This window comes from Olea europaea, unplaced genomic scaffold (genome assembly GCF_002742605.1).
Source record: "Olea europaea var. sylvestris unplaced genomic scaffold, O_europaea_v1 scaffold1756, whole genome shotgun sequence".
In the NCBI taxonomy this organism is placed as follows: Eukaryota; Viridiplantae; Streptophyta; class Magnoliopsida; order Lamiales; family Oleaceae; genus Olea; species Olea europaea.
Genome location: NW_019235281.1, coordinates 200,929 through 214,588, shown reverse-complemented (window position 1 = coordinate 214,588; position 13,660 = coordinate 200,929). Strand labels below are relative to the sequence as shown.

At 36.6% G+C, this 13,660-nt stretch overlaps 1 pseudogene; it reads right to left on the bottom strand.

Annotated features, from left to right (window-relative positions):
• The window catches only part of LOC111378018, a 17,981-nt pseudogene extending 9,890 nt beyond the window's left edge, over positions 1–8,091 (bottom strand).
• Between the last annotated feature and the right edge of the window lie 5,569 nt (positions 8,092–13,660).

The window sequence follows — 13,660 nt, the reverse complement described above, 5'->3', positions numbered from 1 at the left end:
AGAAAAAAACATCAAACACCTTTTCAAACAAAACACCTATAAAAAATCCTCACTACTTCCAGAAGATCAGTTGATTGAAGATTCGGGAAGGAGGTTGATTGAAGAACTGGAATTCTTGTTGATTCACGGGAAATAGAAGAAATACAAGGCTGGGATTTTGGCGCAGATCTGCAGAATCCAAGAGAGCTTTGCTTGATACAGTAAGGTGGTCAGAGTGTTGTTAGATACAGTCATGTCTGGCGTACTGTAAGTTGGAGTTTTCTATAGTGAATCCCTACTGGCTTGTGCCTGGAATTTTTACCCAGTTGGGTTTTCTTCGTCAATAATTTTTGTGTTATTTATTGCTTTCTGTCAATTTCAATTCAACCGGCAATTCAACATAGGTAATTAAATCATGTGAATGAATTTGGACAACGTTTAATTTATGTGACTTGTTGCATAACTTAATTAAATTGTTAAATTCTGCATAGACACCTATTAACCCACCTCTAGGTGTTGGTTGGGTCGAACTATAGCCTTTTCAAAGTTGATTAAAGTTCGACCAGTATTCAAAATCAATAGAAATAGAATCGTGAAGCATCAAAAATGAATAGCGCGACAACCCATAAAAAATGCTAGAATCTTTGAGATTGAAGTCTGTGTTCTGAATAGTGATGGTAGTGCAAATTTCTTAGTACATAATAATGAAATGGGAAAGTAGAATTTGATTATTTGTACTCCATTGTGTGGCCAAGCTAAGAAGGGAGTATGGACCATTAGAATTAATTCACATCCTCTGTCGGTTCAGAGAGTTTGCAATGCTAATAGAATGATTACCAATGAATAACCTGGAAATCGTACACTATGTCCTCAGGCTAAAATCTTCAAAAAAGAACTAAATTGGAGTCAAAGAAAAAAGGCCAATACGAGAAAGTGCATAGCACGGAGTCCACCATGAAACTGAAAAAGCATAGCAGTGAGCTTGTTCACGTACTTGGGCTAAATAAGGAAGAAAGAAAGAAAAGGAAAGCCGCAGTAGATTGATAGCCCGCACAAGTCAAGAAATATATAATTCTCTTTTGTGAAAGGTCTTTTGTGAAAGCCACATCTTTGTGTATCTCAACATTTGTTACCGTGTGGTTTATCAGTAAGTTTACTTATACATGCCTTTTTAAGCTTAGCCAAATTCTGCATAGACACCTATTAACCCACCTCTAGGTGTTGGTTGGGTCGAACTATAGCCTTTTCAAAGTTGATTAAAGTTCGACCAGTATTCAAAATCAATAGAAATAGAATCGTGAAGCATCAAAAATGAATAGCGCGACAACCCATAAAAAATGCTAGAATCTTTGAGATTGAAGTCTGTGTTCTGAATAGTGATGGTAGTGCAAATTTCTTAGTACATAATAATGAAATGGGAAAGTAGAATTTGATTATTTGTACTCCATTGTGTGGCCAAGCTAAGAAGGGAGTATGGACCATTAGAATTAATTCACATCCTCTGTCGGTTCAGAGAGTTTGCAATGCTAATAGAATGATTACCAATGAATAACCTGGAAATCGTACACTATGTCCTCAGGCTAAAATCTTCAAAAAAGAACTAAATTGGAGTCAAAGAAAAAAGGCCAATACGAGAAAGTGCATAGCACGGAGTCCACCATGAAACTGAAAAAGCATAGCAGTGAGCTTGTTCACGTACTTGGGCTAAATAAGGAAGAAAGAAAGAAAAGGAAAGCCGCAGTAGATTGATAGCCCGCACAAGTCAAGAAATATATAATTCTCTTTTGTGAAAGGTCTTTTGTGAAAGCCACATCTTTGTGTATCTCAACATTTGTTACCGTGTGGTTTATCAGTAAGTTTACTTATACATGCCTTTTTAAGCTTAGCCATACATGCATTCTATCTTCCTTTTTTCCTTTTCAGACATAACAGTCTTTAACACTCAAGACTATTTTTTGAGTACAAAATCTAATATGCTTATTAGTCTCTGTTCGGTTTTAGGAAGAGGAAAGAAAAGAAAAATATTTAAAATTTTGGCATTTAGCCCTTGTTTGAGCCCCATTTCGAGCCAAAAAAAGAATTTTTGAATAGTATATTGATGGAAAATGTGTGGTTTAAAAAGAAGAAAAAGTTCTGAATTTATGTGTACTATTATTTTATTGAAGAATGTGTAGTTGAAATGATGTCAAAATACTGCTGAAAAATGCATTTTTTCTAAAGAATGGGGCCTAACAAGAGCTTAAATAAGTGAAGGGGAAAGGGTAAAAGAAAGGTTAATTAGTTTTACCGTTGTTATCCTTATAATATTATTGTTTCATTCTGTTTTCCACCACTACCCTCATCCCCTCCTTCAGTTCATGGATGATAGGCAAGTATGATGATCCTACATGTTTCTTGCATATATCTCACTCACGAATTTAAAATAACATCATGAATGGACTTGGGTACGATAGTGGTTCTGGCAGGATAGACCATATAGCACAACTGGTTATTCGTACCTAGGAACAAAATAGTTATTGGGCGGTGAACTCCTTAATAGGTCTTAAGCATTTCTGATTCTGATCATACGCATGCCATAAACATAAAAGGGTTCTTTTACTTTCACTAAAAGCAATAACAATCAAGAATTGTCAAACTCAAATGAGACAGCACATTAAGCATGCCAAATTAAAATCATTCTACGACATATAAACACATTGATCATGCTAAATTGAAGTCTATTCGCAATCTACTCCATGAAGCAAACAACAATAGAAAATAAACAAAGTCATCAACAAGTACAGAAGAGTAATTCTAACCATGTAGTGCACTGTACAGGCTTCCATTGCTGATGAAATCATAAACCGGCAACTTTTCATTACAGGCACAATAATAAGCTCTCAATGTTACAATGCTGAACCCTACATATGGCTTCCATCTTGGTTTCGAACTCCTTAAACCTCCACGGCGTCTTCCTCGCTGAGACGCTTCACTGCAACCACCATTGGACCACCCACACCTGATCCTCCCCCCTTGACACCTCTACCCACCACCACCTTGTACACTATCCCACTCCTACTTTTCCCAACGACATAAGCAGATGCCCTTAACAAATCCTCTAATTCCAAACCAAACCCTTCATCCACCAGAACATATTTCCCCTTTTGCCCCTCCTCCTCACTCCCCATTTCCACCACCTCTTTGCTCACATTATCCTTTCTCGGTTTATTCTATGCCATTTTCCATTTTCTCCTCGACATCCACACTGAAACAAAAACTATCCCAGCCACCTGTCACGGATCGCAAGGTCATGACTTGAAACTTGGCATGACACGGGAATGTCATGGCACAAAGTGGGAAAATGAGATAGACTTATGGCAAATAAGGTCTAAGCTTCGACGGTACAAGGCGATGACTGCGTCGTCGAATTCAGTGGGAGAGTAACTTACGCCACACGGTCGTGATCGATCTGTCTCGATAGCGGCCATAAGACAGCGCGAATAACGCATGTCAGCAGGACGGAACAGCTTGCGATAGGGGACGCAGACAGATTCGATAAACGACGCAGGCAGATTTGGGCTGGGGACGCAAGTAGATTGTTTTGGGGCAGAATGCAAGCTACCTAAATCGTGAAATTTTTCAGCACGTTTATGAGGTTTTTCTAAGTCCCGACCCAACCCTTTTTGGAGGAAAAATACATAATCCTGCAGCTGGATATTTTGAAGATGCAAATGGGTAACTTGCACAACTTGTCCACTTGTGCCACTTGCAAGATATTATCTAAGATGCAAGCTAAGCACGAGTTGGCAAGGATATTATCAAGCTATGCACGAGTTGGCAAGGATAATATCAAAGATGCAAGCTAAGACCGAGTTGGCACCAACTTGCAAGGAACATGGTAGAAAATGTGTACTTGACGACAATTAAGCACGAGTTGTAACCAACTAAGCGCGAGTTGTAAAGTGGAATGCTTAAGGAGGTTTAAGTTTTGCCTATAAATAGAGATGTAAGTCTCATTTGTAAAGGTATGTAGAGAATGTGTAGAATGTAGAGAGAAGTGAGTTTATTCATTAGAGAGATTGTAAAATTTTTCCTTTCATTTATACAAAGAAAGTTTCCCCATCCTTACTTGTTTTCCATATATTACTTACTTCAAAATTCTATTCTCAACGTGGATATAATTTAGTCTCATTGGTTAAATTATTTAGGAGCGTGGAAAGGTTGACTTAACATTTTCTCGTGTGGTGCGGAAATTGTCAAGCGTTAAGACCGCATGGCTCTAGTTTGTTCGGGTGTAACGAAACTAGGTCTGTGACAAGTGGTATCAGAGTAAGGTTCACGTGGGGTTGAACCAATTTTTCATCTCAGAGGTAAGGTGACATCCGTGTAAGGTTTACGTAGTGTAGACTACAGAGGTGATATCAAGGCGAAGGTTTGGTTGTGGTAACCAAGTATGGCTGTGGTAGCCAGTTTCGCTGAGATTCTTGGAAGCTAGATTTGGGTGAGGTGCTCAAATGACGGAATCTCAAGAAACTGTTGATATTGAGATTGAGGAGAGGGGTCGAGGTGCTGCCCAAACTGAAGTAAGGAAAACTCGAGGTAAAAGTAAGGTGAGGGAGGCCACCAACATGGAAGGTAAACTTGACCAAATCATCTCAAATATGGGTGATTGGGTCGAATTTCTTGAAAGCTCCTTCTAGGCATTGGAGGGACACGCCATTGGAAAATTGGAAACTCTACAAATCAATGTCCAAGAGGTGATGGACACACAAGCATCGTTGGAAAATGATGTCCAAACGATGAAAGATGATGTTTGAGCTGTGGTAGCCGGACAAGCCGCGGTGATGGATGATTTTGTTCGTCTCCAAACCAAAGTCTTGGATGTCGTTATTGCTATGCATGGCCAAGTTAACCAATTGGCCGTGATGATGGAGAGAATGAGTAAGAAGCTTGATCAATACAAGTACTCCACTGCTGGTACAAGCAGAGGTGCCGCTTCAACTATTGTTGCCCCGAGGATTGAATACCCGAAGCCTAAACATTATGATGGGCGACGGGATGCCAAAAATGTGGAAAACTTCCTATGGTAAATGGAAGTCTACTTTGAAGGCGTAAATCTTGTTGATGAAGCTATGAAAGTCCGAACCGCTTCTATGTATCTCTCAGATATTGCGGCGTTGTGGTGGCGTCGTAAGCATGGCGAAATTGCAAGGGGGGCTTGCAGGGTTGATACTTGGGACGAGTTCAAAAAGGAAATAAAGAGGCAATTCTACCCGAAGAATGTCGTCTATGAGGCGCGTAAGAAATTGAGGAAATTGAAACATACGGGAACAATTCATGACTATGTTAAAGAGTTCACGACCCTTATGCTTCAAATCCCAAGCATGCCGGAGGATGATTTGCTATTCTATTTTCTAGACGGTTGTGCAACATGGATACAACAAGAGTTGCAACGTCGTGATGTCAAAACCGTAGACAAGGCAATTGCAGTAGCCGAATCCTTGACGGAGTTTGAAGAAAGTCTTGAGACCGAAGCTAAAACTATCAAACATGCCAAAGGAAATTTTGGGGATAATAAGGAAGATACAGGGAAAGCCATGCAATGGAGTAAGCCGAATTGGAGGCCAAATCCCAAAGTTGATTACAAACCCAGTGGCAACAAACCAAATACTTGGAGTAAGCAGTATGATGAGAAGAAGAGGAGTAATTTTACACCTCGAGGTTGCTTTATTTGCAAAGAACCACATTTTATGAAGGATTGTCCTAAGTTGGGATCATTGGCATCTATTTCCATTTCGGAGAGCAAACCAGAGGCCATAGATAGCTAAGATGAGGATGAAGTTCGAATGAATTCATTCCAGATGTTTAATGCTATAAGTGTCGAAACTGTTTCTGTGGGGATGGAAACACAACAACTGTCAGGGATGCAGTTGGCGGAAGTCCTTGAAGATGATAAGGACATTATGCTCGTAGAGTTGCCGAGGGAACTATCAAGAAAGAAGGAAATTGAGGAAGCATTGTCAAAGAAGTCCGAAATTGGGTGCATGAAGGTTCAAAGCTTTGATAGGTGTGTGGACACTACAACCGGAGGAGTTGTCCATCCGAGGAACCAAGGCAGAGGTGCTGAGGGTAAAGGTTGGTGTCGAAGGTGGCATGCAAGAGGTTGTAACGGGAAGAGGTGCAAGGGGCACTGTGGAAACCCGATCATTGAGGAGATGGTACCGCAAGTTGGGAGAACTTTGATGCCCATTGACAGGAAAGACAATGCAAGGTTGCATGAGGATGCACCGAACACGTTTCGCTACGAGGACGTTAGTAGATTGAGTGGGGAAGAATGTCACGGATCGCAAGGTCATGACTTGAAACTTGGCATGACACGGGAATGTTATGGCACAAAGTGGGAAAATGAGATAGACTTATGACAAATAAGGTCTAACCTTTGACGGTACAAGACGATGAATGCGTCATCGAATTTAGTGGGGGAGTAACTTACGCCACACGGTCGTGATCGATCCGTCCCGATAGCGGCCGCAAGACAGCGCGGGTAACGCATTTCGGCAGGACGGAACAACTTGCGATAGGGGACGCAGGCAGATTCGGCAAGGGACGCAAGCAGATTTGGGCTAGGGACGCAAGTAGATTGTTTTGGGGCAGGATGCAAGCTGCCTAAATCGTGCAGTTTTCCAGCATGTTTATGAGGTTTTTCTAAGTTCCGACCTAACCCTTTTTGGAGAAAACATAATTAACCTGCAGCCGGATAATTTGAGGATGCAAGTGGGCAACTTGCACAACTTGTCCACTTGTCCCACTTGCAAGATATTATCTAAGATGCAAGCTAAGCACGAGTTGGTAAGGATATTATCAAGCTAAGCACGAGTTGGCAAGGATAATATCAAAGATGCAAGCTAAGACCGAGTTGGCGCCAACTTGCAAGGAACATGGTAGAAAATGTCTACTTGACGACAACTAAGCACGAGTTGTAACCAACTAAGCGCGAGTTGTAATGTGGAATGCTTAAGGAGGTTTAAGTTTTGCTTATAAATAGAGACGTAGATCTTATTTGTAAAGGTATGTAGAGAATGTGTAGAATGTAGAGAGAAGTGAGTTTATTTATTAGAGAGATTATAAAGTTTTTCCTTTCATTTATACAAAGAAAGTTTCCCCATCCTTACTTGTTTTCCATATATTATTTACTTCAAAATTATCTTCTCAACGTGGGTATAAGTTAGCCTCATTGGTTAAATTATTTGGGAGCGTGGAAAGGCTGACTTAACGTTTTCCGTGTGGTGCGAGAATTGTCAAGCGTTAAGGCTGCACGGTTCTAGTTTGTTCGGGTGTAACGAAATTAGGTCCGTGACACACCGCAAAAAAGCTAGCAATCACTAAAACTGTGAGTGACCCACTTTTTACCTTTTTACTCCCCCCAAACCCATTTGAAGAAACTCCTGGATTCTCTAGCTTCACGGGGTTGTCGAAAATTCTTGGATTCTGAGCCTTTGGCATTGTGCATTGGCTGTTCGATGGAAACCTACAAAGATAAGGATTTCCAGAAAATGCAATGGGGCCCTGATTCATAAGTGATCCCACCTCAAGTATTTTTCCACTTAGGTTATTGTGCCGAAGATCCAGGCTGACCGTCACCGGTAACCTGCCAAAACTTGCTGAAATTTCGCCAAAAAAATCATTGAAAGAAAAATTTAATGTCAATATTAATTGGTTTAAATTGCTTAGGCTCTTAGGGAGGGGCACATTGAACTTATTAGAAGATGGATCGAGATGAACAAAGTTCAGAAGGTTCGCAATATGGTGTGGTAGGGGTTCGGTGAAATAATAGTATGAGAGGTTAAGAGAAGTGAGAAAAGACAGTGCGCCAACCTCAAAGGGAATGTAGCTTGAAAGATTCTTGTTGGAAAGAGAAATGGAGGTCACCTTATGGTGAGTGGGATCACCCCACTTACTTGGATTTGAATCTAAATCGGACCAAGCAATTAGAGCTTTTCTCGGGTCTTCTGTAATGGCTGATTTGAGGGCCAAGAGCGAGAGACCATCTGAATTCAACGAGGAAGTTGAAGAAATTGAGAGAGTAAGGAAATAAAGAAACTTTATCGAAGCAATAATGTAGGGATTCTTCATCGTTTATTGATTGCAAAATTCAATCTTGGAAGGAAAAAAGATTCATCTGACTAAATAAAGATTCATGATAATAATTCAAAGATTTTTTCAAATAAACGTTCAAAATTTGCCACGTAAAAAGAGCTTTAGGGCCTGTTTGGGAGCGATTTTTCCCAAAAAATTGATTTTTTGACCGTTATTTCACTATTTCAGCAGTCATATTTGATTTCTTCTCTCACGAATAGACTCCACTTTTCTCCTAACGGTTTAAAAATCAATTCTCAAAATTACTCCCAAACATCCTTTTAATGGGTGTTTTATGAGTAGAAGAATCTTGACAATCCCTTCTGCGCGCGCGCGTGCGTGCGTGCGTGCGTGTGTGTTAGAGAGTTATGTGAATGCAATTCAGAGTTTTTGTTTGTTTATCCTGTTTTGTTAGCAATTTTTCATTTAAAAAAGTAATTTTTTGATCGTTATTTCATTATTTAAATCATCATTTTGACTTCTTCTCTCATAGATGTACCAACTTTTCTCTCTAACGTAAAAAAATCAATTCTCGTAATTACCATCGAACAAGCCCTTAATTTGGTTTAGTTTAGACTGAAATGGGATAGTTTCTCGAGGAGGATAATAAGAGTGGAGTAACGTGGCTATGAAATTTGAATTTTGTTTGACTAATGTTGGCCACTTTATTTGTTTGAATTTAGCCTTTTTTTTTGTCAATCATTCTACAACATTATTTTTTCTACAGTACTCATTTTCAATCACGCATTTTTCATTAAAATAATATTACACATAAATAAAAGACTTTTCATTTTTTTAACCATACATTTCAACATTAATCACTATTTCATAATCCATTTTTTTTTAATTAAAGGGGCACAAACAAGCCCTTATTGTAGTTAATGGGATTTTTTTTATTTTTTTATTTTTTCTCTTTGGTTAGTCTACATGGTTTTGATACAATGAAATTTGTAATAAATTTTAATTAAAGTAATTAAAATGTGTTGTAAAATTTAATTGTTGAACTTTCACTTAGATTTTAATCAATTTTTTCACCAAACAAAACACGGGCTTAATTATTAATGTGGAATTTTAAATTTGACTTATCTTGGTTTCTTAATCTGGAATGATCATCTTATTGATATCTTATGATAAATTGAATTACTATATATTATTATTATTTTAATAATTAAATAAGAAAGAAAGAAAATAAAGCACGGTACACTGACTTGACTGTTATGTAGCCCTCGTCTGACCCAATTCCTAATAATATTTTTCTTTATAAATTGATTTTCAATCACATATTCTTTTAATTAATATATATAAAATATTTTCTTACTTTTCAATCAAATATTCTTCAAAAACCACTATTTCAAAATGTATTATTACTAAATAATGGGGCTCAAATGAGGGTCTGTAAATTTTGATAAAAATTGTGATTGAAAAGTTATAGATATTACAAAATATGTTATTAAAATTAATTATTGGTTTTGACTTAAATTTTAATTCATACCAAATAGGAATTATATCTCCAAAGCGGGGATCATTTTCATGTAACGTGACATGTGATGTAAGATGAAACAATGTAATAAATTAAGTCTTGTTTGAGCTTCATTAAAATCAAATATTGGGGAAAATACATTTTAAAATAGTGATTTTTTGAAAAATGGGTCGTAAAAAAAGAAGAAAATTTTTTCGATTTATATATGATATTGTTTTATTGATTCCCCATTTTTTAACAATATATTTTCTTATAAATCATTATTCAAAACATAATTTTGCAAATAATGACCATCAAAGTGGTTAATGACATACTAACACGAAGTGACGGCATTATTGTCGTCATTCAGCCAAAGGACACATGCTCAAGTTTGCCTTTTTAGAGAGTCAAATTCTTTTAAGGGGTGTTTCTGTAAATCAAAGGAATTCTGAAGATTCAAATTTGATTACAAGGTCAACTAGAAAGAAGCAAAAAAGCATGAGAAATTCTACGAGAACAGAATTTCACCTCACAGAAGTTTGCCACAATAGAGGCAATATGTGGACCTCATTTGTAATAAAAAAAAGTCAAAAAGTCACCTACCCACCCCACTTATGAGTTGTCTATAAAAGTTCTGTAAGTTTTTTTTCTATAAGTGCGTCAAGGATGAAAAAGCATTGGGTGATGTTAGGCAAAGGATGAAAAAACAAACTTTGCTCAAAAACAACTAGAAAAAAGGATAAAAAGATGAAATTAGAACAAAAATGGGCCTAATGTCTTTGATTGTGGGTAGTAGTTGTAGTAGCAGTGCAGTGATTGTGGATGAGATGGCTTAGGGTGGCGTTTATGACAAATTATTTGATTGATTGTGATCAATAAATTAGTTAATCTTTGACCAATAAATGATATGTGACCAATCATTTGAGATTGTGACCAATAAATTGAATATTTTGTGTCCAATGTGATCGATAACCTGTTACTTAAAAATTTGAGTCGTGACTTAAAAAATTTGTGATTTGTGATTGATAAAAAAATTGTTATCTATAAATTCTTTGTTTTGTGACCGTTGAATAAATTGCGATCTATAAATTTTTTGATTTGTGATCGTGAAATAATTAGTAACTTATTAAATTTTTGATTCGTAGCTAAAAAATAATTTGTGATCAATTAATTCAATGATTTGTGTTAAATAGCATATAATTGTGATATTAATATATTCAGTTAGTTATTTCATAATTAAAATTTAATTAGTATTTGATTTTTTGAAATTTTAGTTTTGAGGTGAGACATATATGCATGAAATTTTCTCTTGTTCCAAACACCGTAAGAATTTTAAGATGTCACTACTATTTAATGGTTACTATGGGTAGGAATTCTGACTACGACCCAAATAACATGACGAGTATCTCCATTTTGGCCCAAACAATTGGATGTTTGTTGGGCTAGCAGCTAGTAAATGCGGCCCATCTGCTAGGAGCATTTGTTCCATACTCCTAAGAAGTTTAAGAGGGAAAATTAGGCAAAACCAATGGTTCATGTTTTCACAAATTAGGTGTCTGTTAAGAAAAAATGATACATTAGGCCATAATAGGAATTTAATGAATTAAAGATATGAAAACTTCGTTATAATTGTGTTATTTTATGATTGATATGGTTCCTAAACTTATAGTGATAAACGAGTAAATTTCTACTTTTTAAAATCACGATATGATTCCCATTTCCTAATCCTTCTTTATTTCCTTTTCTCCTTTCCATTTTAAAGAAATTAAACACAGTAACACGTTTAGTATTAGAAGCACATATTGATGAACAACAACTTACAATGGTTTGTCATGTGTCATATGTCATGCAAAATGTCCGTGATACTACAATATACAATATACAAGGGACAGTTGCTTTAAAAGGTCACAATGGTAACATTCTATAAAGCTTTACATATTCATGAATAGAAGTCACATGATTCAAATTGGGAGCACATACTGATAGAGGATAGTCACATGAAAAATACGCATGATCTCATGATACAATTTATCAGCCATACATCAAACATCAAACGTCAATTACATGATTACATGGTAGAAGGAATCAAGTGTCAAACAACATATTTCACAACATATACATTCAACTATTCGTCTACCTGGATAAACTATGTTTACAAAATTGCTTGCATTTTAATTCTCAATATATTCACCATTGCGATGTTCTCAAATAAAAATTAACTAATTTTCTATGTCGTAATATAGATGAACCTTATTTAAAGAACCTACCATATCAGTAACTGCGTATTATACTCCAAATATTCTAGTTTTTACTAATTTATTACCTGATTTTTGCAAAGGGTTTCTATCTCAAAATGCAAAGTCATTTTTACAAGAGTTTAAGATATTCAAATGGTTATCATTGGGCTAGAAATTTGTGACTTCAGCCCAAACAGACAGAAATGGGCTAGCATAGGCCTAACTGAGATGATAAGTATCTGGATTTCAGCCCAAGTTATTTAAAGAGTGTTCCAGTGGGAGTGTAGGCCCACTATTTGCGTCCATTCTTCAATTGGCCACTCTTAATTCTTATTTTCTGAAACATACCACTGGCAACGAAATGGTGGTAGATGGCCGGTTGATCCGGTTCACTTTTTCACAATGGCCTTGGACAAGATTTAAGTAAAAAATAAAAAATAAAAAAAAAATTACAGATTTTAAAGAATCACAATACCCATTTTACCTCCATTTTGAATGTTGAGAGTTTGAAAATTTTACCATTTCCTATTCTTCAATGTTTCTTCATCTTCTTCATCTCTATTTTCATCTCTATCTTCATATTCAAAGTTTCTTCATTTTATTTGGTTAAATTCGAATTTTTTTGGCTCCATCAATTTAAGTTAGTTCAAGCGAAATCGAGAATTTTACAAGTAAATCTTAACAGACAACAAACTAGTGTGCCATCACATGTAAACTCACACACAACCATGGATTTCTTTATTAAATTTCATAGAGTCCCCCGTCGGCAAAATGAAGGTATTATTGTGGAACTTCATTGTATCATACATTGTTAAGCAAGACAGCAAGTGGCCTCTATCAATTTGTAATAAAATTGACGAAAGGGACAAGAGCCCATTTGGAATATTATGGCTCCATGGACCCTCGCCTCATTGTGTTTTCAAAGTGTGTGTTGGACATTTTCAAGCAATTGGTTCATAATACGGGTCATTATTCTTAGGATAATGAGTACTGAGGACCCTACTCTTTTTTCTTAATCCTGCTTCGATATTTCAGGATATATAGACGCTCTTCCATACATCGCAAGGAATCTCTTTCATGAGTAAAGAGCAAAACGTAATCTTGGATTCAAAAATTTATGAATCGATTTATTTTCTCTATTCTTTTTTTCAAGAAGTATCAAAACTTCAACTCAGAATTGCACTTCGATATACCAAAATGTCTAGTATTCCCAAAAAGTCTAAGTAGGAACCGGAAAGCAGAAAGTGACCTCTTTTATATACTATGAAAGCCAACAATAAAGTAAGGATACTCGCAGATTACTTGCTCTATCTCTTAAAGTTTCACTAGTAAAAGCTCTTTCATTTCTACATCCAACCGAGAGTTCCTTTGCTATGGCTCATACCTTGTTTTTCATTCTCAGCCTACTTTGACAATGCTTTAATCGATAAGATATGATGAAGACTAGGTTGCTTGATTTACCATTTTTCCTCCAGACTCATTTGTAAGGTCGAATACCAAAAATAAAAAAAATAAAAAATAAAAAAAAATTCCACCTCCTCAATTGAAATGGGCCATACCGACATAGTCTCTTATCATGGACCCAATGATTGGAATTCAACCTTTCTCAATTGAAATGGGCCATACTAACATTGTCACTTATCATGGGCCCAAGATTGGAATTTTCCTTCAATTGATGTATGGGCCTTCCGTGTTGGGTCTTTTCTGAGGACGACTGAGGACCGGACAGCGGTTTCCTGTGGCCTTAGATTTATCTTGTCTGTTGAGTCTTCTGAAAGTCTTAATATTTAGAGATATGTACTCGTCGTTATTCATTTACATTGCAAGATGAGCATGTGTTAGTTCGATCATAAAATATTTACTTACAAGC